General features: G+C 43.5%; 1 long non-coding RNA gene across 1 annotated transcript in view; it reads left to right on the top strand.

Annotated features, from left to right (window-relative positions):
* Positions 1 to 17,234, top strand: part of LOC109313559 — a 29,535-nt gene extending 12,301 nt beyond the window's left edge. Inside the window, exons 2-3 of the long non-coding RNA XR_002102084.1 lie at positions 8,870 to 8,935; positions 17,122 to 17,234. This is a non-coding gene — a long non-coding RNA (uncharacterized LOC109313559). The remainder of the gene's footprint in view (positions 1 to 8,869; positions 8,936 to 17,121) is intronic.
* The last annotated feature ends 5,781 nt before the right edge of the window (positions 17,235 to 23,015 follow it).

Below are 23,015 nucleotides of genomic sequence, written 5' to 3'. Positions count from 1 at the left end.
ATTCCCTCAGCACTCTGGGGTGGAGATCATCTGGACCAGCTGATTTAAATACATCCAGTCCCTCCAGAAGTTCCCTGACTAGATCCTCCCTGACCCATGGCCTAGGTGTGCCTCCCCTGGGGCCTGAGGGGGGCACGGTGGGGGTGCTGATTCTGTCCCTGCTTAGGAAAATGGAGGCAAAGAAGTCATTAAATAGGTTAGCTTTGTCGTCTGGTGTGACAACCAAATTTCCTAGCATGTCGTGCAGGGGCCCCACATTACCCGGTACCTTCTTTTTGCCCCCTATGTATTTAAAAAATGACTTCTTGTTGTCCTTGATCCAGGTAGCTAGTCCCAGTTCCATCTCCGCCATGGCCTTCCTGACTGCCCCCCTGCAGCCCCGAGCAACCGTAGTATAATCCTCCCTGGTGATGGCCCCTCCCTTCCATTGGGTGTACACCTCCCTTTTAGCTAGGAAACATTCCAAGATACTTTTGGTAAGTCATGGGGGCTTATGTGCCCTCCTGCTCCCTTTGATCCATGTTGGAATTATCTCCCTTTGGGCTTGGAGGATTGTCTCCTTAAGGGGCAACCACTCTTCTTGGACACCTGGCTCCCCTCCCCCTTGGGACCTCCAAACCAGTTCAAGCATTGCAGGTTAGACTAACCTGCAAAGATTGAGTCAATTCAGGCTCAGGCATTTTGAATGTCTGTCACTAACCACAAGGGTTACCTGCTACTGCTACATTCTTGTTGTAGATACTGAGACTTCACGGCAAGCCTCCAAAAAAACTGAGTTGCAAGGAATGTCAGTCTGAGCAAGAACAAGAGTCTGAATCCAAGCAAGACAAAATGGTATGCTCCTCAGTGCCCAACAGCACTGGGGCTGGGAGAGAAGCTGGTGCTTATGTGCATGCACCATGATGAAGGAAGAGGGATGGATAGATGCCATCATGCACAGAATGAACAGTAGTAGAAGAAAGAAAAAACTGTCCTATGGCACTCCTGCCTCTTTTATAAAACACTTGCATGGAGTGTCATGTTCTGAAGTGTTCTGGAGCTGTCTGTTTTTATATACTGCAAATCAGATTTCTCCATTGTTAAATATTAATTTTATGTCATTTAAGTAAAAGGAGATTGGTGGATATCTTTTTCCTGTTACCTGTGAGTCCTGTTTACATTTTTCTGATAACCTAAGTGGGACATTTAAAATAATATTGCCTGCAGTTTTCAATGATTTTTTTTGTGTTTTAAAGCTTGATTTCCAATTGCTGGTTAACGTGTCCCATAGTTCAGAAGCAGGGCAGAATTTCAAGTAAAGATTAATCAGCTACAACCCTGGAAGAGATGATATCACCCTTCAAGCAGTCCAGTGGTTACTGTACAATGGAATATATGATGCAGCTTTTACTAAAGAATGAGAAAACACCTTTTGTATTGCATTTGAGTTTTTATTGGCCACAGATAACAGCAGATAAAACAGAGTGGTGATACTAAAGCAAAGAAAAGCACTTTTTCCAGGTCAGTGGTTTCTGAATAATAATGTAGGGATGAACATGTAACCTCATCTTCAAGAGCAGAAGCCTGCAGATTAAGAATCTAACACTAAACTGCTGAAAATAACCTGAAGATAATGCTCTTACTGCCAAATTGGAACTATCTGGTAAGAACAAATTAACATGTAAAAATGTCTTATGATAGACTAGATTGAATGTACTTAATTAATAAGAAAAAAACTGCAAGTTCTTTCAGAAGAAAAAAGCTTTGTTCAGGTAATGCTCTGAAGTGCTTTGTTTATATCCTGTTTCTTGGATCCATTATTAAATGTTCATGACATTCTTTAAGCAAATAATTTGTTTCCCCTTGATCATCTCTCCCTTCTGAACACTACAGAAATGAAGGATGTGCTGTTACCAGATTTGCCCATCATGTTGGCATGCACTTATTTATTAGGGGTATGTTTCTGGGGTCTGTAATTCTATCAGTGTGCTGCTTGTGTTACTTGTGTTTCTATATGGAGCTGTATCTCTCCCTTCTGCAAGTCCTCACTCCTGATGGAGCTATCTTGCAGGATTCAGTTTCAATGGAGCTGGGTTCCTCCAGCCACCAAATCAGTCCAATACACTCACACTCATACTCACACACTAACGTGATATGCCTGACCTGGCTGGGTTGATCAGCATGTACAGGCTGATACCCTCATATACCAGGAATCAGTTCATCAGGGCAACAGTAAAATGCAGTCAGACAAGCACTCAGGTGAACAGAATACCTCTGAATCAGGCCGGGCGTTCAGCTGACACCCTCATGGGCCAGCATTCAGTTCATTAGGGCAAATCTGAGCCAAACTGGGTCAATTAGCCTATACAAGCTGATCCCCTTATGTCTCAAGCTCAGCATGTCCCAATCTTTTGCCCTGAGTGTCCTAGCCTTTTGATGAGTGGACCCCACAGTATTTTTGGGCTTTACAGGGATCTTTGGCTTAGGTAAAAGAAGCGTTGCTGCAGAGCAAGTGGGGAAGGGGAAGTAGAGAGGGAAAAAAATATACCCGGTTACCACCAGTTTGACTATAGAAGTTATTTATTGCTAAGTATATGAAATTTATGATGGTACTAGTAGTAATAGCCATGCAAGCAAAAACAAACAAAAACAATTACAATATTACCCTGGTTCAGTTGAGTATTTGGGGAAGCCTAGCTCAAGCTTAACTAATAAAATTCAGGTTCAGAAAGCTTTACTTAGAGAGAAAAAGAGAGAGAGAGAGAGCTGGGATCTCACCATTCCAAGGAACTTGGGTGTTTTGTTGACAGACAAAGTTCCTAGCATGATTGTTGGAGGTTAAACAGGTGATGAAAAGAGCAATCTGTTTCTCAAGAACAGCAGTGGATGGTATCAGAGAGATTTCTCCCTCTTGAAGCACACTGTCTGCTGCTTTACAGCTTTCTTATACCCTTAGTTCAGCCTCTTCAAAGCATTCTTTTAATTGTGTAAATCAAGAGAGTCCCAAGCTGTAACTGACAGGGAAAATCCTGTTGTTCAAACAGTTTCAATGTAAATGAATTACTTTTTCCAGTGACAAGGGGTTATCGGAACGTCTCCAGAAACTGATTAACAACCAGGAAAAGCATAAGGTTTTAAGAAGTAACCAGACACCTAGGAGCCGGCTTGAATTTATTATGAATATAGAAGATAAACTGGAAGGGATACCGCATTATTTCTTCTCAGATGGCCTAGCTATGCTTGCACTGTGAAGTCAGCATCAGTGTTTTGTATTTTGCCTGTTGTGAATAAGCCTCAGCTTAGCATAACTTTCAGATCTTACTGTAGTCTTTTACTGGTGCCTTGATTTGGTCTATTGTCTAAAACAGGAAATCCCAAGGGCACATGGAACAGACTTAAGGGGATTACTTGGAGTGTTCATAAACTTTGTGGGGAGGACTTCCACCAGTCATCCCGGGAACAGTATGATGGCATTTGTGGTCAGGGCTCCAATGGGCTGGATGCTGTGATGAACCCTTAACCATTGTTCAGATGTCACCCATACCCCCTCTGACTCAGTCTCTTGCCTCAGCATTCCCTAACCTGGCAACCAAGTTTTAGTCAATTAAGTTTAAACAGGCCTCCCATACTAGGACCAAAGCATCCTCTAAGCTGCACGTGCACACAGCCCTGTACAAAAAAATCTTGCTGTGCATTAACTTTTTAATGCCGCACACCCACCCAGAGAGGAGCTGGGCTGCGGCTTCCTAGCAACTCAGAGGTACTGGGGCCAGCGGTAAGTTTCCACTTGGCTGCGCTCCAGTCCTCACCATGCCGGCATCCCCGCGGGGGGAGAGAGCGGCACGGGGTAGGCAGTGCCTCTGCCTTTAGGCAAGGCAGGGGTGGGGTGGGGGCAGAGGCTGGGGCAGAGCCAGGCACCACGTGGCTCTGCTGGCTCTGGGGAATTGCTCCACACCCCAGGCCCTTCAGGCAAGCTTCACCCCAATGTCGTGTGCCCCTTCACTGCCTGGTCTGCCCAGTGGCAAGACGCATAAAGCTGCATGCCGCTTTCAAAGGCTGTGGAGGCACGGAGGCAGTGTTGATCATTTTTGAAAGAGTGATGAAATCTGCCAGATAGGGCAGACCTTCAGTGTTTCACAGTACCTGAGAGCTTTACAGAGTATATTAAATGATGTGACTTAAGTCTGTCACATGAAATCCATTCTCTTTTGCATGCTTTCCTCAGGTGGAGAATTATACATAAACTTTTCTGTTTTGGTAGGGTTTTATATTTTATTTTTTTTAAATACTATTTATATATGAGAGAGAGAGAGATTGTATTTCAAGACTCTTTTATCCCAAATAATGTTGTGAGAATAATTTGGTCAGTGCGCTGAATGGGGGATGCGAGACCAATTTGGGAATGGACTGAAGCGGCATGCTCATGGACTAAATAAAGCCTTGTGCTCATGGATTGCTAAGCCTTAGAGGGAACATTGACTGGGACCAGGGGATGTATGGCCCAAGATGCCTATTAAACTTTTCTTCTTCTTGGTTCTGGTTGGATGAGGTTTGTTTGGTGGGGATGGGGTAGGAGGGGGAGGGAAGAAATAGTGCTTCGTAAGTCCAGCAAGCTGGGTGCCAGGGTTCCCTCAGGAACACAGAGCTGACAGGTAACAGTGTGTTTGTCTCACAGGTTTAGGTTCTTCATCTGCCTCCCTCATATTAAGAATCTAAATTTGAAATGGCCAAATGCATTCCTGTTAAGTGGGTGCACCTCTACTTCTTTACTTGATTTTGGTCCCTTTGAACATTTGGGTTCAGACTGGGGCTTCCAACATTGGAAGATGCCTGCAGACTTTTATTTTGTAGTGCCAAAGACTATTAAAAATAATACTGGGGGTCAGGGATAAGGAAGACATCTTTTTAACATCTGAACAAAACTTCTAGGCCAAGTACAGACATTATACTTTTATCAGACCAGTATAAGTGACTGGAAACCCATAGCAGAACAGAAGTTCAGCACACAGACTGGTTTAAAAATGGTGGAACCTGGTCTAAAATTTGCCCCTTATCAAAGGGCAAATGTGTGTTTTGTTTGGTACCAATCTGAACTACGCTGCTTATAGAAAACTGTGTAACTTAAATTGATTCTGGCTCAGACTTTTTGAATGTCTGTATCTAGCCCTAAGCTTTAAAATTTCAGTCTTGCTGCACATAACATCATATCCCTAGAGCCCAGAAACTCTTACTTTTGTTCCACTGAAGAGCCTTGATATTTTTATTAGAAAACCCTGTGCTCTTGCCTCCTTTCTGTTATACTAACTTGATACATTAGCACAATATACTATATTTTCCTGCATACAAAATGCCCTGCAATAAGATACAGGGATGTAGGTTGCAGCTGTGTTGGTCTAAGGACATAGCCAGACAAGGTTCTTTGGGTAAATCTGATATTTTTTTATTAGACCAACTAAATAGTTTTTAAAAAGTTCTTAACAAGCTTTTGGATTTAAAACCCTTAGGCTGAGGAAGCATCTGCAGCTGGTGTGTACTTTTTCCTGGATGGTGATGCTCTTCTATCCAGGAAGAGCACACACCACTGCAGATGCTTCCTCGGTCTGACGAAGGGTTTTTAGACCTGAAAACTTTCTAAGAAAAATGTTTCCAACTATTTAGTTGGTCTAATAAAAAATATCTGATTTACCCAAAGAAGCTTGTCTGCAATAAATTATGCAGCTTTAAAAAATAAGGCAGAATAAAGAAAGAAATATCTTTCCTTGTCATAAATAACTGAGTAGCAGCAGCAAAGGAGCCAGACCTGTTCATTTTTCTGCTCCCCGTGGATCAGGTTAGACCTTGCTTCTCCCTGGTGAAAGCAGAAGCTTAAGCACCAATAACTGTTGTTACTGTATTTCCTTGTTTATAACGCAAACTCCCATTTCCACCAGCTGTTCATTTGGAAAAGATGCACATGGTATGTACAAAAACATGGTAATCAGCTGTTTTATTCAGCACTTTGTGGGGGTGGCTGCTAGCTCAGAGCTTTTTCTGAGTTTCAGAATTTTGCAGATGAATTGAAAGCTGACAAATCTAGTCTGGCAGACTGAAAGGGAAGCTTTCAGCCCCCCAGTCTGAGCCAGAATTGGGGGGGGGGAAGTAGATTAATAAGATGGAAAATGAAGGAGACTTTGAGAACAGTCATTAAGGGAACTGGCTTTTGGCTGAAAATATTAGCAGTCCATTATCAGTGTTTTTATGTTATGTTGCATTAAAGCTTACCATGATGAACAAGAGGAAGGGAGCATGATCAGATTAAATGCACATAGTTAAATAGATCAGCATTGCTCAATTTCTTTGTTCCTGAAAGGAAACCAAATTTTGAACATCTATGTTACATGTGGTATAGTGTGCATAAATTGTTGCAGAGAGGCTAGAGCGTGGATTATAAATTGTCATCCCACCCCAGTTGGAAAAAAAGTTCACTTGTACAGGGTATGCACACGGGGTCCTACTGGAAGCTCCACATTGAAAGCATTTTACAGTGAAGTTGAGAGGTTTTTTTGGTAATTCAGCATCTTGTAAATGATGGTGCCCTGGGAGGTTATCGGTGGGGCTGTGCAAAATTTTGACGGATGTTTTCTTTTGAAGCTGTTTCGATGCATTTCAAGCTTGAAACAGCAAAATCAAAATGAAACAAATGGCTTCAAAACAGCTTTGAAATGAAATGAGGGCACTCGAAACTTTTCAAAACGGTTTAAGTTTCGAAGCAACGCAGTGGCGGGCTATGATTTGAGCACAGCCATGGCCAGTGGCTCCCTCTAGCCTCCCGCCACCAGGCTCAGCTCTGTGGGGCTGTGGAGCCTCCCGCTGCCAGGCTGTGCTTGCCAGGGCTGTGCTCTGAGCAGCTCCGCCACTGGGCTGAGCTCCATGGGGCTGCTGGAGTCGCTTGGAGCACAGCCCTGGTGAGATGAGCCTGGTGGCGGGAGACAGAGAGAGTGAGGGAAAGTGATTCACATTTTGCTTTCAAATGTTCAGGTGCAGTTTCCCAGAAACCCCTGTACCTATCTCTTTGAAACTTGTCAGACTTCATGTCCTCAGAAGGGGCTACCATCCCTACAGTTTTCACCTGTATCAGGCAAGAAATGACAAAGTTATAGGCGTTTTCATGATTCCCCGTTACAGCCTATCGGCAAAATGTCAAAATGCATCAAAACAGCAAAACCAGTTTCAACGAAATGAAATGGAACAGCGCTTCGAAATGAAACAAAACGATGAAATGAAACACTGTCTCTTCGAAACGGTGAAATGGAAGTTGAGATGAAACACTGCTGTTTCACACAGCCTTAACTATCAATAACTCTGTCAGTCTGCTGGCTTTCCTGAGTATTTGTAAAATAGAAAAAAAATGGTTGTAGCAAAGCTAGACATTTTGTTTTCTTTTCCTCTAATCCAGTGTGCCTGAACCCATGATCATATATGTTGCTATGAATACATTTTTTCTTCATTCATTACCATGCTGGAATATGCCCATGTTCTTTTACTATGCCCAAGTTGTTCAGTGTTCCACCATAACTGATTATTTCAGACACTGGGGCTTGGATACCCAGAGGAAAAGCAAAAATGTCAGGTCTGAGAGCAGACTGGAAGAGCAATACTAAGTCAGTGTGAAATTAGCATTTAATTTCCCATGGAATGAAGCGTTGGCAACACCATTTACTTTTTAATCAAATGTTACTTTGTCAGTATTTTTGAGAAAGTAGTAAGAGATGTGAAGATTCATAAGAAAATGGAATAAGAAGGAGCAAATTAAAGTGAAACTCCTGTAGATAATGCTTGACAACACTTCATTTCCATGCAATCTGCCGTATTTCTTACCTGTTGTTACAGTAATCAACTAACTTTTAGCCATGGATTTTGTATTTAAGACATAGAGGAAATTAGTTTGTTTACTTCTGGTTACCCAAGGCTATGTCTGTAGAAAGAATATTATTAAGTTTATTTGGTTTCCAAATATATTTATGAAGTCAAAAGAGACAAAAGAGCTCCATCTGCTATTCAGAGATGGTATTATGTAGTATATTGAATTTCCAGGTAAGACTTTATTACAAATTCAATTGTTTTGCTGGTCCTAGGGATAATGAAATGGATCACATTTGCAATGAATATGTTAGCTCTTATGAAAAAAGGACAAATATTTAAATCAGTTTTAAAATGAATTAGTAGGACTTTTGTTTCCCAGAGATCTGTCACTTCATGCTAACAGGTCCGTGTCTGCCTCTGTCAGAAGGGAATATGTTGCAAACTGGGTCTATATATTTTCCCAGTTTATCATAGGCTGTATGTAAGGACCACCCAAGTATTCACTAAAAAGCAGTTTGAAGTAATTTACTTCAGAGATTGGTAAGGTTATTGACAGTGCTTTGTTCCCAGTGCCCTCTCATCAAAGAAATGAGATTTAGGCCCCAAAGAGCTTACCAATTGCAACAAGAAAGGAAAGGAGTACAGGAAAGGAAAGGAGTATGATGTGAAGTACAGTGTATGTGCACTAGTAAGTCTCAGCTTTGTAAGATAACTGTGACTCCCCAAGTTGCACACAGCCCTGTTAGTTTTAGCATCAACGGTTCAATTAGCATGTGGGGTTTTTCCCCAACATTGAGCTAAGTACTTTAACAAGTTCCAGAAATCTGCTACTTTTGGAATCAAAAGGCATCACATCCTCTCTTGCAAGTAGTTTGCATACAGCTGCAAGTACTCTCTATATTTTTGACCTATGAACTAGTTGAGACTAGGATTAACACAATTTAATGCATATGTAGAATAGGGTGGGGGAGAAACACCAGATGCTATTATCTAGGGGCCTGGCAACTTGATACTGCTTTGTCACTTTGAACATTTATTCCATCCACAGGATTTCCCCTTTCCAAATTTTCAAGCACAATAACTGCAGGAAGCAATGAATATTCATTCATATGAGGTAATTCTTAGCCTACATATTCACTTACATATTAACATGTCTGTCACTTCTTGGTCTTTTCTGTGTAACAACGGTACACTCATTTTAGTGCTATAGTAGAAATTTGATGTCAGCATTAGAATTAAATTATATTCTATGGCAATGGTATTGTATATTATTCTATTGTATTAGACCTACTGTAATTGCTGGAATATTCATTGTGTGGGGTTTTTTAATAATATCCCTAAAAGATACCAAACTGACTATCCAGTGCCTTCGTATCAACCTCTATAGGTTTTAGACTTTGTATTACAGCAGTGTCTTGATGTCCAGTCTTCTGCCATTTTTAGTTTAAAAAATGTAAGAGTTCACCCTCCGTGTCAAATCCACGACAAGTACCTAAGACTGTCAACAAGAATCCCAACTGTAGTAGCAGATGTTGCTTGGATGAAGACCTGTCCAACTAGACAACTGAAACCAAACAAAGTTCATAGTCCACTGAAGTCATCAATTGTGCAGATATGTTAAATCAGCTTTCTTCTCTCTCCATTCTGTGCTGAGCACAGATCAGCTGAATGGGAGAACCTGATCCAGGGTCTTGCAGTTTCTTTGCCTCTAGATCAATTGTTACCACATTTACAACATAAATGGAGAGAGAAACTCAAAGTACTGTGACTTCAGTGAATTTCCATTGCTAAGCCTGAGCAAAAATTGTTCTTCTGTTAGAGAGTACATGATGCTATAGCATGGCATCATGTCAGAGGATTAGGAGTACTGTAGTACTTATGGGTAAAGGATTAGTGAGCAGGCATCCGTGCCATGTCTCAATTATTTCATGTGATAAAGTGAGAAGTTTCACATTAGAATTATTGCTGGTTTAGTTGCACAGTTATTTTATATGCAATACCCATTTTGATAAGTAGTTTGCTTTGAAAGTATTAAGAAAACTGTGCTTTAGCATTGGCAAATTAATCCTAATATTTGGATTAGTTTCCCTATCAAAACTTGTCTTTTGGGAGTTTAGCTTTTTCAGACATTTCATATCATGCTAAGATGACACCTGGTGTGGGAGTGTTGGATTAGAAAATTTGTTTAGAAAAATACTTAATTCATTCTAGCTACTATTGAATTGGATAAAGCATCCCTTCTGAACACCAGTTTAGAAATTAATGTTCCTGGTAGGCTCTAGATTTCCTTGATTTTCCATGACCCTGAACTTGCAAGTTCTCACAAATAAAGGGTGGTAACACATAGGCTGGATGCTACAGACAGTGCTAAGCAGACACTTCTAACTTTCTGTTGCCTTATCAGTAAAGGCAAGATTTCAAGATTCCAACAGTTTTTGCTGATTCGAGCACATTTTGCTAGCATTGTTAATAGGATGCTGAAGTCTCTGAAAAAGATGAATAGTGGGTCATAATGTTTAGCTTTGCAAATCACTCAGTCATTTTAAGAGGAAAATGGAAAGTGTGTCTCTTTTGCAACAGGTTTGTTTGGGCTATCGGATTTAGCATACCTCTTGGAACATTTTTAGTTTGGCCACTAGATGCCAGTGTTTCTGAATGTAGCCCATGTTCCTGTGACTGTTTAGGATTGACTCTGGTTGTAGCTTTAAAAAACATATAGCACCTTCCTGTCTCCTCCATCTGTTAACTAGACATGTATTTGCAGCATACCCTTTGTAACCCGGTTCATCCAGTGGTCTCAGCCTTTACCCTGCAGGCCAAATCTGGTTCATAGACCCACATTATCTGGCTCTTGGGGCTAGAACTTTGGCACTGGGGGAATGGTGGTGGCATTAATTGTTGCTCCCCTGCTGCCAAATTTCTTGACCCATGGGGAGCCCTGTAGGTTAGATGATATGGCCTTGCATGTAAGGTCAGGCCAGCATGTAGCTGGATCTGGTGCTTAGGATCTCACATGTAGACCCACTCCATGCAGGACCTGGCCCGTGGGCCAGCCCCAAACCACTCATCTGGGCTGCAGGGTTGGAAAATTGGTCACCACTTATCACAAGCCTTTTTGCAGATGACCCCGCAGAGCCCTGAGCTTCTCCCTACTGTCCTGACACTTATCCCAAAGAACAGACCAAAGTTTGCCCTGGGATAACTCCTTATCCCATCAAATCTTAGCTCTGTTGCCCTAATACTAGACCCCAGAGCTGCATTGGGGAATTTCTTCCGGCTCAAGGTGGATTCCCTGGGTTGTGAAAGAAATGTTACTGTTAGGTCCCCCTTTTCATAGAGTGGGCTAGCTTGGACTATCACTTGCCCAAAGATATAGAAGCTCTGTGTACCTGACTAACAAATGAAGCAAAGAAAATCGGACTACAAGTGAACATAGACAAAACACCGTATCTGCTGCTAAATAGGATAAATCAGTAAATCAGGGACCTCACATAATAAAATGAGAGGTCGGCAACTTTTTTGGCCGAAGTACTGAAAACACCCCATTTCCACCCATTTTATTTGGCATGCTAGAGGTGGGGAGCCATGAGGGGTCTGATCCTCATTGCTGGTGGCAGCCACACGTGCTTATGGGAGGGCAGCAGGGGAGGGGCCGGGGTTACGCTGTCCCAGCCCCTTCCCTGCCACGTGCCACTAGACGCGTGTGCATCCGCTGCCCCAACAAAGCCAGCGCTAGGGCTCTGGACCCTGGTGCAGCTGTTTGCAACCTGCGTGCCGCCTGCTGCAGAGACCCAGAGCCAGGACCGCCTGTGGCAGGCAGCGAGGAGGCTGCAAAGAGCTGCATGGGTCTCCACAGCCCCAACACCAGCTCTGTGGGGGGCGGCGGGGGGCTGCATGTGTGCCTCTGGGCACATGACCAGGAAGGAGTCTGAGGCAGGACAACCCCAGCCCCTTCCCGGTGCAGGTGTTTGCAGCCTCCCAGCTGCCTGCCACAGCCCAGCTGGCCTCTGGGCCGCTGCAGCAGTTAATGGGCACTGAAAGCAGCTCTGTTGGGCTCTGCAGCCCTGGCACTGGCTCTGTTGCAGTGCTGGCTGGGCATGTGCCTCTGAGTGGATGGCTGGGGCAGTGCCAGAGGCAGTGCAGGCAGCTGGCAGGGTGCAAACAGCTGCACTAGGTTCCACAGCTCCAGCACTGGTTCCATGGCAGTGGCGGCTGCACACATGCCTCTGGGCAGATGGCAGAGGAGGGGCCAGGGTTGCGTTGCCTCATGGCTCTTCCCCGCCTTGTGCCCAGAGGTGCCCACCCAGTTGTTGGCACCATGGAGCTGGTGCCAGGATTGTGGAGCCCTGTGCAGCTGTTTGCAGCTTTCTGGCTGCAGCTGGTTCGGGCTCTGGGCAGCTGCCACCAGCCACAGAGCCCAGGCTGCTTACAGCAAGGTTTGTAGCTTCCTGGTTGCCTGCTGCAAGACCCTGGGCTCCGTGGCTGGTGGCAGCTGTCCAGAGCCTGGGCTGACTGTGGCATGCCAAGAAAAATGGCCTCACATGCCATGCTCTAGCACACATGCTGGAGGTTGCTGACCCCTGCTATAAAATATTCAGGTCATGTATAAACTATGGCAGTCTAAACTGGGCTCTCTTGCAAGCAAACAAGATGCTACTAGATTGTTTTGAAAGGAAGATTTTATGAAAAATCTTTGGCACACACTATGTTCTCATAACTAGGGTTAGGTGTTTGACTGGCCAAATATCAGTCAAAAATTGTAAAAAATTGCCAATGCGGTCAAATAATACACAGTTAAAGCACAAAGTTTCCATTAAGAAATGTGTCAAGAAACAATAAAAAATTATGTATCTATTAAGAAAACTTCTTGCCCTATTATCTGTCTACACCATAAGTCTCCTGAGAGACCTGCCAGCTGGTGTTTCCAGCATTCAGTCTTCCTGCTGATTCTGCCAGCCCTGACCGCTAGTAACTTTGAAATTTCAAAAGATGGGAGCCATAGATCTTGAGTCAATTCTAGATAGACCCCAAGATAATTCCCAGCCACTCCCCCATCAGCATTATTCTAATTGCTCATGAGTCACAGAATCCTCCAAAAATTTCTCTCCCTAGAACATCTGGTATTCCTCTGACTTCATGAGCCATTTCTCAGATGACTTCGCTATTGTGTGGTTATTTTTCCTGTTACAAACATTCAATAATAATAATGTGTGTGCTCTTCCCACCAGCGGCTTTTTCTATCTGTGATTAGCCAAGGCAATTGTCCTAGTATCACAATAGCAGGAGTTACTTAGCAGTTTTGCCCCCTCACTTTTTCCTTTGGCTAAACCATCACCAAAATCACAGCTATACATAGACAGTGTAACATAATTTATACTGTTATAAAAATGACATAAGTGAATGCAGCATAACATTGGCTTTCTAATGAGACCATACACACTATATCAGTACAACAAACACAAGAAAATCTGCATGACTCCCCACAAATCCTCAAATCCGAGTATGTTCATGGCACACTGCTTTAACCTAACCACTTCCCTTTGAACTCTTCAAAATTATAGTTAGACTGAAGTGTACAAAGAAATCCAATACAACTGAACAATGGGAGTCCAACTGAGAAAATATGGATGGCCTAAGTGTATATAAAGCTTCCTTTCAACAGCAGTGTATTTCTACAAAGTCTTGATTTTTCTTTTTCTCTTTTTCCCTTTTTAAAAAGAATACAAACAGGCTTTACTGTTACTGTAAAACCTAGACAACTCACTGTGTTACCATTTACTTAAAGATCAGTGGGTCAGTTATCAAGCCATTCAGTCATTACTTGTCAGTCCAGTTATGCAGAGTGATGTATTTTAGCTTATGAGTGGGTATCTACTCTGGCAGGACTTGGCAGGAAAAGTCAGAATTCTCCGAATTCTTACAGACAGGCCTAACCTTAATGAAAGAGCCCAATGTTGTGCAGTAAAAGAGAACGGTTTGGCTCAGAGCCATTTGTTCCATTATTCAGGAAAGAAAGCATTATGAAAAATGAGGTACTGCCTGCTATAGAACTCATGATGACAATAATAAAAAGATGATTTGTATAAGCCTTCTCTCTTGGCTCAGGACATATCACATGAACTCTGACAATGGGAAATTAACTTATTGTTTTTATGCCAAATACAGGAAACTTATATAACTTGCTAGGCAGCTTGCATGTAACTTGCATGTAACTTGCTAAGCAGGTTAGCTTACCTAGTACTACTTGTAATCACTTATAAGGGATAGAGAGGGCAGAGAGAAAGTCAGAAATGGTTGAGGAAGGGGAGGGAATGCATTTTACAAATTAAAAAAACAAAAATGGGGGGTTTTGCTACAGTATTAGGTTGAGAGCTGGGGAAAGTTTTTTCTTAAGACTAGTAAATTAACTGAAAAATTGGCATTTCAGGAACACTGAGCCCTTGTTTGCAAAATTCAGACAGTAACTTCAGCTGTAAATAGGTGCAAATTTTAAAAACATCAAGAATTGCAAATCAAATATTCATAAACAATGTTTCTTCATTTCAGAAATGAAGAAACATTTTGTATCAGCATTTTCAAAGCAATATTTTCATTTAAATAATAGCTTTTGTTAAAGGAGGTTTTAAAGAAGTTAAAGAACTACAAAACAAAATAAAACATTTAATTTTTGATTGACTGCAATCTTACTTGTTTACTAATTGTCAAAATTGTTTTCTTTCGGTTCTACACAAACCTTTGTTTTCTCTGGTTTGGTCACTGAAATAAAATATCCATTATATGCCCAGCTGTAATTAGGACTGCCTGTAAGACTCGTAAATCACATGATACACTCTTTACCAATGACATAATTATAGGTCTCCACGTTAGTGCCAGCCCCCTACAGCCACTTATGGCAGGTCTAGCACCTCCTACTCTTTAGAATATATCCTGGCTGGCTGTCTCTTCAGGGACTACCTGTCTGAGCCTCAGAAATTTTGTCTGTGACTAAGCACTTCCTTCTTCCCAGTACAAGATGGTTGGTATTTTAGAACAGATGGTTGGTATTTTATTTGATCATATGCAGTTAACTTAGAGATGTTTGCACTAAGACCTAAGATAAAAAAAGCACATAGCTAACCACTTTTGCCATTAATTCCTTAATGGAATTAATAAAACATGTTAAGTCAATTTATAATTAGTGTTTATAATCTGAGGTGAGAGCCCTTAGATTGCGACAAATGCAAATCAGCCTCTTTGGATACACCTTTGGAGGAAGAGGTCAGAATAATGATTAGTTTGTGAATCACTCTAATTGTTTATTTGTACCAGTCCTACCCTGCATTTTTTCATTGCTGTCACCTGACTGTGTGTAGACAAAATGAGAGACATGCGTGCCCGACACTTTAAAATGGGCTAAATGCTTTTGTACCACTTTAATGCTGTTGGTGTTTGCACGCCTTGGCGGCATATTGCGTATTAATTCCAGCCGCTGTAGGAAATTTGGTGGTGTAATGTACCTTAAATGATTTGGGGCACAGCAAGGAGTTTTAGATTGCTGCCCCTACAACTGTGGAGTGAAGCACCAGCTCCATGCAGCTCTGTGGCTCTGTAGGGAGCCCTGCAGGCAGCCTGGCAGCAGCCTGGGAAACCGGAAGTGGCCAGCATGATCTCCCCCCCCACCCCCGGAGCCTGCCTGCCTGCATGAGCTGCACAGGGGCCTGGTGCTTCCCTCCATGGCTGCGGTGCTCCCTGGGACTGCCTGAGCCAGGTGCCTGTGGGCAGAGGCTGCCTGAGGGGTGGGGGCTGCTGCTGCCACAGAGGGAAGCACCAGGCACCCTCACAGCCCAAGGACCACTCCGCACCGCCAGAGAGGCAGGTACGTCAGCAGCAGGGTATGTGCATGACATGGGAATTTAATCAGCCCTAAACTGAAGTGGTGAATTTTAAAATCCACTGCTTCAATTTAGGGCCCCCATTTCGTCTATACACGCCTGTTGCACGACACTGAAGCGCCTTGCTCCTAGAAAGAGGGACAGGTGCTGAAGCCAGGGAGTTCTGTTCCCCTCTGGCAGTCGAGGAAGCGGGAGCTCTGCTGGAGTAAGCAGAGCAGAGAAGCCTGATGGCCTGAGCAGCATCTGTTTGACGATACTGGGTGGAGGAAACGCTGGTAGGGATATGGATGATTGGAATTTATGTTGTAACACAGGAGTGTGAGTTTTCTGTTTTGTAGTTGTATAACACTGGAGGACCGGGTGAGGATGTAGGGGTTGGAGGAGGCCTCAGATGGGCTCCACGGTAGTGTGGAGACCCAGCACTGGAGAGGGCACCGTGTTTTGGGGTGTATCAACCCCAGCCCCAGTGTGGGCAGTGTCGTGAGGGAAAAGCCCCAGTGCAGGCGAGAAGCCCCAGTGGGGCGCAAGACCCGAGAAGGGGGTCTGGAGGCCAGGCACGGCTACGGCCACCTGAGCCTCGATTGTGGGATTTGTGAGAAGCCCCCAGTGCGGGCAGGGATCACAAAGCTAGGCCTCAGTGCGGGCGTGAGCACCAGGAGAAGCTAGGGAGCACCCAAGAGGGCACGGGCAATGGAGATGAGCCAGAGGACCCGAACCGTGAGAGCACAGGTGATTGTAGGACCCACGCATGGCCCCAGAGGCGATAGTGCACAGTGTCAGCGAAGGCAGGGCACAGATGGAGACATCTCAGAGCACCGTGCCAAAGAGGGTAAAAAGGCAGCCTCCCTTTAACAATATTACCATCAAAGACGTGACGGGCGAGATAAAGAGGGTTCATTGAAACTGATTTGGTATGGTAGGTAGGGGGCGCTAGGGGAGTTCACGGCACCCCTAGGTCGCATCCTGTCACAACGCTCAAACATTTACTCTTTTTTGGCTACATTTTTACCCTGGATTTACACTATTAACATTTCAACATTGTCTATGATATATGACAGTTTCTCACCTGTGCAATTCAATTGAATACACAATTGTGGGCTAGGCATGGGTGTGGTGCTGCCATACCATATAGAAATAACTAATATTTTACTGCTGTTAGCTGTTAACTTCCTGCAAATCCCACCCAGTTCTCTGTTCAGTAGATGTCAACACAGAACATACCATGCATAAACCATTGACTATTAAAGAATTCCTAACAGAACTGTCTTCTATAAGGCTATTTTCAAAGTTCAGGATTTATTTATGCAGTTTTGTATTTGCTTTCAATAGCAACTTTCCTTTGCACATTGTAATATGTGATATTTCATTCTAGAACACTGAACTGTTTAGGAAAAAACATCACTTATCTGTTTCCTTTTATTAAAAATAGAGCCCTGCAATTCCAACATGAACTGAAGTTGCCAGAGAGGACAACTGTATGAAAACCAAGCTTTTGGATAGGCAAGGAGTTTTGTGGTCCAATCTTTCATTGGACCAATGGCATTGTTGAAAAAGTCTTAGACAAGCTTGTGAATGCAATGCTTTCTCCTCAGGCCTGAGGAAGAACCAGGCACAGCAAGAACTTCCTCAAATCTGAAGAAAAATACATTGCATTTGAAAGCTTGTCTAAGTCTATCACAAGCATAATGGTGCAACAAAAGATACCGCTCTTAAAAAAATCTTGCCCCTCATATATTTCCTGGACCACTGTATGTCACACAACATCATGTCAGGTTTATGGATAATTTATTGTTCGTTAAAATCAAATCTAACTTCAGTAGGAAAGTAAAAGATTTCTGAAGGTGGTCCCTGAAAACACACTGAAGAAAAGAAGTTGGTTAAGTTAGTAGGAGATCCTTTTCCCTCCGAGCTCACACACAATTGTTTGAAGAAAATAAATGTTTTAGTTAAAGTTTCTGGCTAGAGCTTGGGAGTAATCTATTTTTCACGTCCTAATGGTACTGAGACTTTTTTTTTTCCTCCATTCTACATTAGGGCAGAGACTTTGTTAAATTTTTAGCAAATAAGAGATTTGCCAGCATTGTAATAAATACCTAACAGATTTATAGTCCGGGTTCTCACCCCAGACCCAGGTTCAAGTCCTTGTTCTTCTATTCTTTCACATGCCAGGGGTGTACTGTAACAACCAGGCTATTTATCTTAGGATGAAAACAGGTGTTGCCTTTGTGCTGCCATAATTTTTTTTTATGGAAGTACAAAGTCCAAGAAAACAGACATTTATGCCCCTTGTTATGTCACTAATGCCAAAAATGTGTGGCTATGACATTAATAGTATGAATTTGTGCTGCATTTTGTTGCAGATGTCTGTTGGATTTAAGGTGGGAGAACACAGGCAGTCTGGAGCTGACCATACTCTCCAGCTGCCCTGGGCTTCAGAGGCCGGGTCCTGAAACCCTGGGGGCACTTGCCTGGTTTCCCTGATTGCATAGGAATGCCTGAGGATTGCCTGGGTGTTCCCCCACTAGCTGGGAAACTTGAGGTTCCCCTGTTTATAGAGGTTGTTCACAAGATTGGGTTCTGGCCATTGCTGGGAAGGGCAGAGACCTGCCCCTACAGGACAAAGGGCAATGTCTGTTTCACCCAGTGAAATGGATCAATTGTTCTGGCAGACATCCCAGTATAGCTAGTCTGCTTCATTTGGCAATGTCAGGTTATATCCCAGTACAGATGCACCTCTCTCTGGTTTCGACATAAATTCCAGCATGGAGCCAAGAATTCCTTTATGAGTAAAGTTTCATGAGCTCTGCTATATTTGTGCAAAAAGGTTTTTTTTTTTCTTTTCATTTAGGTGAATTGGCATTATCTGATCAAAATGATTTTGTTGAAATATTCCTGACCACCCAAAAAGGGCTACAGCTCATTTTTGCAAAATTTAGGGGATTTAAATCCTGGTATACTTGCAAATTTCGACTTTGACATTAATTAAGACTCAGAAAAGGAAGTTTTCAAAGCCTGCATTTCAGGTTAATGACATCTTGATCTCTTATAATAACTGCTGAAAATGTTTCCATTTTTATCACAGTAAGTTGCTAGGGCAAGAAAAAGTCTGATAGACTGCCTTGGAGTAAGCTCTTAATTTGACTTCCTTGGACCTCCAGTGGGTAAGTTTACTCTGAGCTTCTATTTTTGAGACTGCTTAAGGCTTGTTTATATCCCTTTGGGCTGGAAACAATGTGGAGTTGCAGTGCCTACTGTAAATACTTGTACACCAGATATTTAATTGAAAACAGCAACAAAACTAAGTAACTAGTGGTTTTTAAAGTAATTTTTCAGGATTGAAGATAGGTTTAATTTTGGGGGTGGAGAGAGAACCAAGCAACAACAGTTCTACAGAGATCAAAGCCAAAAATGACGTCACTTTTTTTACAAGGGAAACATAATTTCCTGTTATCTTGGTTTTTGCATTGAAATACAGCTGGCAAAGAATCCAAGCACTTGGACTGAGATGCTACATTCACAACCTACTCCTCCTGAAAGATTAATATGCTCACTAGGAATGATGTGCAGTGTTCTCTTTAATCGGGCCTTCTGATCTGTCCTTTCTGTATCAAAGCCTGTCTTGAGACTAACTCACATGCTTTTCTAATGCTCCATGAGGATAGCTGTCAGGAAAGTCAAGATAATTGTTTTACATTGATCATTATAAACCCTGTTTTTAAATATGTATCTTACTATTGTTGCCTCAGGGGAAAAGCTCTTTGGGATGGAACAGAGTACGTCAAGGATTTAGGTGTCAAAGTATTGAAAATGTAATCTAGAGATACAAACTGACTTTTATCATGTTATTTGCAGTTCAGGGATGTGACCCCTCACTGTTTTAGTTGCAGTCCAGGCTGTTATTTTAGAGTTAGACCTTTCTTGATGTCACGTGCTGTTAGGCTGGCTAGAACTGGACAGTCTAGTCCAGGGGTTCTCAATCCCTGGGCTGTGGCCTGGTGCTGGGCCGCGGCAGGTTGGCTGCTGGTCCGCAGCACGGCCAGCTGCCAGACTGGAAGTGGCCGCGGACTAGCAGACAGAGGCCTCCCAGAGCTGGGCAGAGAGGCCACGGCTCCTTCTGCAGGGCCTGTGGCAGTGCAGGGTTTGGCCTACTCCCCTGCCCAGGTGTTGGGGGTATCCTTACCTGTCTTCTGACCAGAAATTCCAGCTGCAGTCAGCTGTGACTGCTGGGCCATGGCCACTTCTGGGTTGTGGTTTGCCAGGCCATGGCATAAGAAACTTTGGGAACCCCTGGTCTAGTCTTTCTCTCAAGCTTTGGGCATCAGGGCATACTCAGGATGAAGATCATACTTAATCCCCTTTCTGAAATGCAGACTCCACAATCTCATCTTCTCATTCTTGATCCTGGTGGCCCAAGCCTCCATACTAGGGTGGGAAAGGCAAATGGCAAACTCCCCAGAACTCCAAGCTGTGGACCCTCTGGATTACTGCTCCACAGAGGTTGTAGCAGTTGAAGCAGGGGGCACAAACTTTGGGAAGCAGTTTCCAAATCAATCACACTTCAATGCTAAAATAGTAAGAACATTTATCTGTAGGGCCTGGTTTAAACTGCAGGCCCAGTTCATTAGTATTGTGGCCTGATCATGGTGGGGGCTGCAATTTTTGCACCCAGAGCATGGCACCCCCCTTCCCCACCCCATGATTGGCTGAGGGAGCAGGTTTAGGGCCATCTGGCTGGCTGAGCCCAGCCCCCAGTGCCAGGCTGGGGACAGGGATCACAAATGTCTGGCACAGGGTGCGGAGGGGGAATAAAGTCTCTGAGCAGAATGCTGCAAATTTCCCCCGTGGGGCATGTAGTTCCCCACCCCGCACTGGAAGAGGTGTGGGGTGGGGTTTGGGGGAGGAGGGGAGGTTTTACTCACCTGGCTGTGTGCGTGATGCTCCATCTCCTTGCAATGAAATGCCATGGGCAACTCCCTAGCAAGCAGCCATATCATGGCATATCATTGCAGATCATATTTTTTGTGAAAAATCACTTAATTTCATGATCACAAAATCTCAGTTTAAACCAGGTCCTATTTATATGACAAGCCTCCCTCCAGTGGACTTACCACATGGAGTTTTTTGGGTTCTCAGAGTGCTAGGACCCTTCTATTCAATCGTGCCACCTTGGTAGAGTCAGTGAGAAAGATGCACTGGTAAGAGCAGGTCATGTCTGTTTATAAACCATCTGTTTCATCTCTCTGTTGGTCTTTCCATTTCACTGAAAAGACTATCAAGGTAAGAGACTCAGTTGGCTTTTCTTACTCCACTAGTGGGCACAGTTTCCAGCAAGTTGTGGTTATCCATGACCACTATGCAAGTTAAAAGCAAAAGTGTAATTTACATTCAACATGCCATTTTTTACAAAACTAAATAGAAAATACTTTAATCAAGTTACATAAAGCCATCCAAGGAGCAGCCTTGATGCTAAGGGCAAGAATGATAAAATGAATTGGCTGAGCTAAATGTTGAGAACATGTGAGTAAACACATATAAGGATAAGAGTGTGAGTGAGAGAGAATATACAGTTCAGAGGTATGTCTCCCTTGACAGTCTCACTGAAAATGGCAGCCCCCCTCTTTCCAGAGCAGGGCTAGATACTTGGATACTCCAGTGTGTCCATCACCAACACAGAATGGTCTTGGTAATGTTCACAGCTCATGAATGTGCTATCTTTCAGTGCATGTGCCAATTCCTCATTTTAATGCTAATTGCTTTTCTTCTTTGTGGCGGGACAGTCTTAGAACACCTTGCAAGACAGTGTTATCCAGGCTGGTCAGGAATGTTCCAGCTGGGTGTTTTCCAACGGATAATGCTCCTTTGCACAACATTGACATTTTCCATTGGGAAAAATTGACATGACAGCTCCATGGCTGTTTGCAAGTTTCACTTGTTCTCTTAGAAGTTTCCCAGGCATGCAGCTGGGGAGCCATGGAAGCTGAGCATCCCACTTCTGCAGCCAGGGATGGGAGGTTGGATGTGCTACGTGTTCAGCAGCCAGGCTGGAGGGCTTAGTCCGTGTCCTCTTTCTGCCTCCAGAGTGTGACATTGGCCAAGGCTCTTCCAGGTGAGCAGCCAGCAATCTGAAATATTTTGTTTCTGGTTTTCTCTGAAAATCCCTTTCCTCAAAAAAAAAAAAAAATCTAATTCTTAACTTTGGCCTGATTTGGGACATCATTTTCCAAAGGGAAGTCTTGGTGGAAGAAGAGTTCCACTTTCCAGCCAGTTGTAGTTAACTCTGAGCTTGTTTTCTTAAGAGATTTTCTGATCCATCAGGCTTTAATAATAGTTTAAGAGTGCAGACAGAAATGTAGCTCCCGACTGGAACGCGGAACAATTTCAGTAAAGTGTTCTGCGTTGCAAGGTTCCCCCAGATCAAACAGAAATTCACTCTTGGTTCCGGAGGGGAGGGGAATATAGCTGCCAGCCAGGAAGCTGCAGTCAGGTTCCTATAACAACAGCCAGACTCTCCACCAGCGCTGGGTCTTTTCAGAATGGGAGAGGGGAAAGGCAGCAGAGGAAGCTCATTCTTGGGGCTCCCCAGCTGGTGCTGAAGGATGGGGTGGGTGAATTGGAGCCCCCCACCTCAGGAGGGCTCCAATACACCTGTCCCACCCTCCAGGGGGGCTGAAAAATGCCACTCCACTCCATTTCCCCCCTCCCATTCTGAAAACAGCGACAGGTTGGAGCTCCACAGACAGAAGGCACTACATTTTGATACGTCTTTATCTGATACTTCATGCAATGTGGGGTCAGATTGTTACTGAATCAGCCATTGTTGAAGCTATTTGCAGCCATGTGCTTGTGTTTGATCGGAGCTATAAATGGTTTTCTGTGGCCAGATTAGGCAAAAATTGTCACAACTCTCTGCGCCCTAAATAAATCCAAACACTCTTATTTTCTGTACTTGAAGAGCAAAAGTCCTTTAGTCTTTAAAGCATAAATCAGCAGTTCCCTTACTAGGGGTCACAATCACAGATGGGACCCTAGGAGCTCCAGATCCTCCCAACTTACAATTCCCTATATGGCTCTTAATTAACAGAGGATAGACCTCTATGGTGCTGCAGCTGCTCAATGGCTATACTTCCCGTATCTGCACCTACCCCAGAGTTAGAGCTATACCAGGACAGCTTATCCTGATGCAAAACAATTATAAGCCATCCTGCCTTACCATGGGCTAATTGCAGACATACAGCTGTAGCAAAACCCCCAGTTTTTCTTTTTTTTAATTTTAAAATGCATTCCCTCCCCTTCCCCAGCCATTTCTGACTTTTTTTCTCTCCC

This window comes from Crocodylus porosus, unplaced genomic scaffold (genome assembly GCF_001723895.1).
Source record: "Crocodylus porosus isolate Cpor-Errol unplaced genomic scaffold, CroPor_comp1, whole genome shotgun sequence".
NCBI lineage: Eukaryota > Metazoa > Chordata > Crocodylia > Crocodylidae > Crocodylus > Crocodylus porosus.
This window is presented reverse-complemented; position numbering and strand designations above follow the sequence as displayed.